Consider the following 6000-nt stretch of genomic DNA (forward strand, 5'->3'; position numbering starts at 1 on the left):
GAAAAACTCCTACGGTTATCTTGACGGCAAGAGGACTCTAACCCATGATCCGTCTACCACTGAGGATGATTTAGGTCAGCACTGTGGTCAACGCGGGAACGGTGTGAAATTCGAATCGATCAGCCATTCTGGGATTCAAACCCTGTTCACCTCATTGGAAAGCGAGCCCTCCATCCTCTGACCAAAATTCAATTTCATGAAAGATAACTCCCGTTCACTTTGGGCTAAATTGGTGGATGAATACCTCCAATCGGAGGATATTCAACAAGTAGAATGGATTGTGATATTTCCTGACCTTAATCCCATAGAATACGCATGGGACGCCCTCATATGCTGAATTGCAGCTCGAAGTTAAGCTCTAATGGCCATCGATGATATCAAGGGTGAAGTGATGGAAGAGTGGGTTTGGTTGCCACATGGATAGATAAGGATTCTGGAAAGCTGTATGATAAACCAATGTGAGAGCTGTGTAGCTGTTATAACCTATCATCTGCCCAACTAGACATGCTTTTCTCTGACTGACAGAGTGTTGGAGCTGCTCTGCTGGACTAGTGATCAGTTTCTTTATTTAGGGTAGAACATTTTGCGTCCATTTTGTTATCTCATATATAAATCATATATCGGATGATATTTTGACAATATTTGTTTTTACCTTTTTTTTGTTCCTTTTAATACAAAAAAAAACATTTTTTCCCGTAATTGTTTACACCAGTGTATTTTTATCTACAATATTGTACATAAAATTACAGAAGCAACGCTTTCTCAGTAAAATTCTGCTCTAGAAAGAAGAAAAAAATGATTGAAGATAGAAAAAAAATTCATCTTGAAAATTATTTTTACATATCTTGGAAAGTTGAGGTAACCCAGATGTTGGTCTGAAATTTGAAAAATCGCTTGTTTTGCCTTTCCTAAGTATTAGAGAAATAATTACAGTTTTTAGTCGGGTTTAAAAAGCGCTGGCATCTATTAAGTTTTCAAATTAAAAAGTTAAAATACTTTTTCGTAATAATTTTTAAAATAAGTAGATAATTTTTTCCGGTACATATTTTTTTTTAATATTTGCCTTAATTTCATCCCAGCTGAATCTTTTTTTCCGTTTAGTCTAGACATTTAAAGATTCTATTTAAAAACTTATTCTACTTTCTGATTCTCAAACATTGACATGAGTAAACGTATTTTATAATATATTTGGGGAAATTCCTTTTTAGACAGTTATGGCTTTAATAAGAATTGGAAAATAATTAAAGTAAAATAATTAAATTCATAGTGTTGGCTGAGAATAAGAAATCCTTAATTTTTGGATTTTTTTTTCACTTCATGTAAAATTTTGTTTAACTTTAATTGCATTTTGTTGATATGGCAGTAGTTAAATTTTCCCCCAAAAAAATTAAGTAGTCTAATTGCACTTTTCAGAACTTTGACTGCTTTTTAATAAAGTTGCATTTAAAAATTATGCGCCAGGTAATTGAAAAACTTTCTTAAAAATTCTTGTTTTTAGTTTTATTTATTTGAAGATTTTTAGATGTTGTCCAAATAATTTTGTTAGATTAAGGAACTGGAAAAGAAATTTTTTTAATTTACTTTTAGAACAATAAAGAAAAAGAGCACCAGACTCGAAAATATAATCGCTATTGGTTAAGATTTTTCCGTCTATTCGTAATTAATAAATTTGCTTTTGTTATTTACCTCGAAATTTAACTTCCATTCTATATTCGTACAACATGTATCTTTAATTTACTAATAATAGGATCGTGATTGCTTACACTATTTATTAAATTAATGTATTAAATATATTTATAAATAAATCTATTAAAAAATTATTTATTAAATAATTATTTATTAAATAATTATTTATTAAATGCTTATTTATTATTTAATGAAGTAAAATTTGTTTTGTTTCCATGGAGAAGTTACGATTAAAATCGTGGTCGAGACAAGTATAGCCGACTTTGGAGGGATAAAACCATTCTCAGTTTATAGAACTAAAATCTTGTTACTATGTATATTTAATTTCAATAAATCAATGTCACCGATAATTAACTCATTTTTATCGGTCAGTTGATTCAAAGATATGCTAATGTCTGAACTAAAATATTATATTGCGTATAAATGTGATACATACAAGGATACAATTAACAAGTTGAGATCATTTTGCCTGAAAATCAATTCAGCAGAAGTCATTTGTATATGCTATTTTTTGAGACACGATTGGAACTTAACTAAAACACCTCCAGATCTATCATAACTTCTCCAACAATAAAAAAACGTATAAGTATTAGTTCTGAAAAGATCGATTTTATTTTTGGACAACAAGGTTTTGAATAAATGATAGTATCAATGAAGTTAAGAAATCACATAAAATCACAATGAGTTCGTGTAAATTTAATACAATTCCCATTATTTAAATACGAATAATAGTGACGAATTATGAATTATTATTATAGGGCACAGGAACATTTTTAATCTATCTGGAATGTCTAAAATTTGGAAAATTGTCAAAGTTATAATCAAGCGATTCTAAAATTATTTAGGAGATTCTATAATCAAGTAACTCTAAATTGTACGAGTTTTTGTTTTGACGAACATTCACATTTAAATTGTTCTGAAGGAGATGAAAAAAATTTCTTACCTGGGGCTAAATGCTCGTCAAAATAGATCGGAAGTGTGTCAAATCTTAACAACATTTCCGAGGCCAGCAGATGTTTTCTTTTTGCTGTTACTTAACAAAGATATAGCTCGCACTTTGCTGTGAATTGTACAACGATCGGCTTACGTATTGTCTTATGTGCGTTGATTGTGAATTGATGCAACGAAAAATCTTCACCGATAATTTTGTAGGAGTAGTTTACATCGAAACTTAAAAACTGAATTTACTATTTATCTTGATCTCAGTTCTCTGTTTCTGCTATGTCATCAACTTCTACGTTATTATTGAAATTACATACATTTGCGGGTTTCTGTGCTAATTTATATAGGCTCATAAACATTTGTAACGAAGAAAGATATCACGCAGAACGCATCCAGAGTTAAGGCAGGATTCGACCCTGCCATCTCAACGCTTCGAACAGCGTTTGTCGGCTTTACCGCTCGTCCAAGGAGGCCCCGCAATTTCTATGTGTGTATATGTACTTATTTATTGGTACGACATACATTTGAATACTTGGGTTCACATTAAGACTTATGAACCTTTTCCAAGTAGAAAGGCAAATCGCAGAAAACAGAGAAAGTCAGCACGAAGATAAATCCAGGGTAACTGCGGGATCGAACCCGCTACCTTCACGCTACGCACATCATTTGACGGACGATACCACTTGGCCAGAGAGGCCCCTGTATAAGAATTGAGTATTGTTGCACCACTGACATTTCATATTTGAAAACATTAATTTCTTTTTTTTTATTTGTTGATGCCAGATTTTGCAGTTGAGTATTAATCTTTCAATGGTTCGACTTCATTATTTTCACTAAAGCAGGGGAGCCATCCCCTCTGCAGAGTGCCTCCAAAGTGCGAGGGCATGCTTTCGAATCATTCTCAGGGATGTTTCCCAGACCATCGCCAATAGCCTATAGCTCAACTCTAATGTGATTTAAATGAAGTGCCTACCTCCCTCCCTACCATTCTTTTTGCTACGTACTGATTCAGCAAGGTCTTCAATAATAATATCTTGAAAGTTGAGAAATTTTATAGTACAGTAAGAGCCTTTAATTCTTTAATTTCTTTCACGTTATAAGCTTGATAAAAGCCGCAGATTTATATTGTTTATCGTTTTCCGAGGTAAATCCTTCTTACGGTTTAAAAGTTGCATTTTTACCTTGCGTACATTTCCAACAGTTAANTGTTGATGCCAGATTTTGCAGTTGAGTATTAATCTTTCAATGTTTCGACTTCATTATTCTCACTAAAGCAGGGGAGCCATCCACTCTGCAGAGTGCCTCCAAAGTGCGAGGGCATGCTTTCGAATCATTCTCAGGGATGTTTTCCAGACCATCGCCAATAGCCTATTGTTCAACTCTAATGTGATTTAAATGAAGTGCCTACCTCCCTGCCTACCATTCTTTTTACTACGTACTGATTCAGCAAGGTCTTCAATAATCATATCTTGAAAGTTGAGAAATTTTATAGTACAGTAAAAGCCTTTAATTCTTTAATTTCTTTCACGTTATAAGCTTGATAAAAGCAGCAGATTTATATTGTTTATCGTTTTCTGAGGTAAATCCTTCTTACGGTTTAAAAGTTGCATTTTTACCTTGTGTACATTTCCAACAGTTAATCTTTAACTCGATGAGTCGAAAAATCACTTTAATGAATCCTCCGCAGCAGCAGCGAAAAGTGTCCTCGCATTCTCCGCATACATTAAACTCTATCTTATTGGTTCTTGCATCGGTTCCTAGCATAAACTGCATATTTCCTTTCCAGCCAGTATTTGTTTCAAGAGCAAATTCAGTGACTGTCTTACGTTATTTGTGACAACTATTGTCTCCCTATATTAATCAAGTAATATTTAATAAAATTTAAAGTCAATTCTTACTTAGGTCAACAAAGGAAATTTCTATTTTAGTTCATTTTAATTAAATAATTAAAATTTCTCCTCCCATATGAAATTTTAATTAATTAATTAAATTTAAAGAATGAATTAATGTTTTTAAAAACTGTGTTAACATCAAGTGTCATCCACTACAATTTCAAAAAAATTCATTTTAACTTCAGTGGATGAATAAAAAGTAAGTTATTAACAATTTAAAATTTGAACAAGATATAGGGAGAGGGTGAACAAATAGTAGGAATTGAAAAATAGTAAGAGGTTTCGAGTGATCTACTTAACGTTAGATTTTGTTATGTTGCCAAAAACTGTAAAATTTAAGAATTTAAAACTACTAAAGTGTGTAGAAAAATGAACAGGGAGTGTAATGGAATAAAAATGTGTCATTTAGTAACTAGTTCGAGAATATTTAACTTTACAACAAGTTGAGCAAAACACCAAATGGGCCTCTTTATAGGCTACAGGAATGTTTCAAGAAATTTGATTAAGCTGAAAGAGGATTATTCATAAATTTAAAATATTTATCAAAATTCCATTTTGTTTGAAAGTGATTTTTAAGTGATTTTTTTGCAAGTTTTTTTTTAATCATTTTTTCATTGTTTTATATTGAATTTTGTTTTGATGCCCAAAATCTATAAGATTAAGAAAATTGAAATTATAAAGGCATGCCGAAAAAAGTACAAGGGGTACAATGAAATAAAAAAAAATTCAATGGTTAGTTCAAGAATTATTAACTGTTCAACTTGTGAGGAAAAATACCATGTTTGATCAATTTTCAGCCCACTAAGATGAAACTACGGGTTAAACCTCTTTTCTATTGGATTTTTTTCCGAATTTCCAACCCATAAAAAAAGCATTTTTTTACTGCTGAAAACTTAACTATGTCCTATCCCAAATTCAAAAATGCAAAATACTTTAGCAGCAAACGGTTCATACTAGGGGCGAAATATGTGATGTTCCGTCCACAAATCTCCAATTTTCAATGCAATGCATCCAAGTTTTATCGTAAAAAAATACACTGTGATAGCATATTTATTAACTATTTATTAAGTTGTAAAAAATAAATATTGCATAAAATTATTATAATAAGGCAAAAAATAGTGTGCAAAATTACTTTAATACTAATGAAGTAATTGATAATAATTAATATTTATAATAATCAATTTTGATACTAATGAAATGAAACAATTCTAATATTAACGAATAATTTTAACACTTATGATAGCGAAAATACAGAAAGTACAAAGTGATTTTGATTTCAATTCAAGTCGGAAAATCTCACTGCAAAAATTGTGAAGAACGGAGGACTAATTGCTTCCATCTCTAAGCAATATTCAGGAATACAAAAATAATCGCGGGATTTAAGAAGACGTGAAAGTAGCGACGAATTCAATTTCAATAATGCAATTTTTCTCTTCGTCGCCTTGCATGTGAAGCCGACCATGCGGTCACGAAAACGATG

General features: G+C 31.5%; 1 long non-coding RNA gene across 1 annotated transcript in view; it reads right to left on the reverse strand.

Moving 5' to 3' along the window:
• Nucleotides 1-3267, reverse strand: part of LOC107454904 (uncharacterized) — a 45392-nt gene extending 42125 nt beyond the window's left edge. The window contains exon 1 of the long non-coding RNA XR_006224802.2: nt 2630-3267. This is a non-coding gene — a long non-coding RNA (uncharacterized lncRNA). The remainder of the gene's footprint in view (nt 1-2629) is intronic.
• Between the last annotated feature and the right edge of the window lie 2733 nt (nt 3268-6000).

Source organism: Parasteatoda tepidariorum, chromosome 8, assembly GCF_043381705.1.
Source record: "Parasteatoda tepidariorum isolate YZ-2023 chromosome 8, CAS_Ptep_4.0, whole genome shotgun sequence".
In the NCBI taxonomy this organism is placed as follows: Eukaryota; Metazoa; Arthropoda; class Arachnida; order Araneae; family Theridiidae; genus Parasteatoda; species Parasteatoda tepidariorum.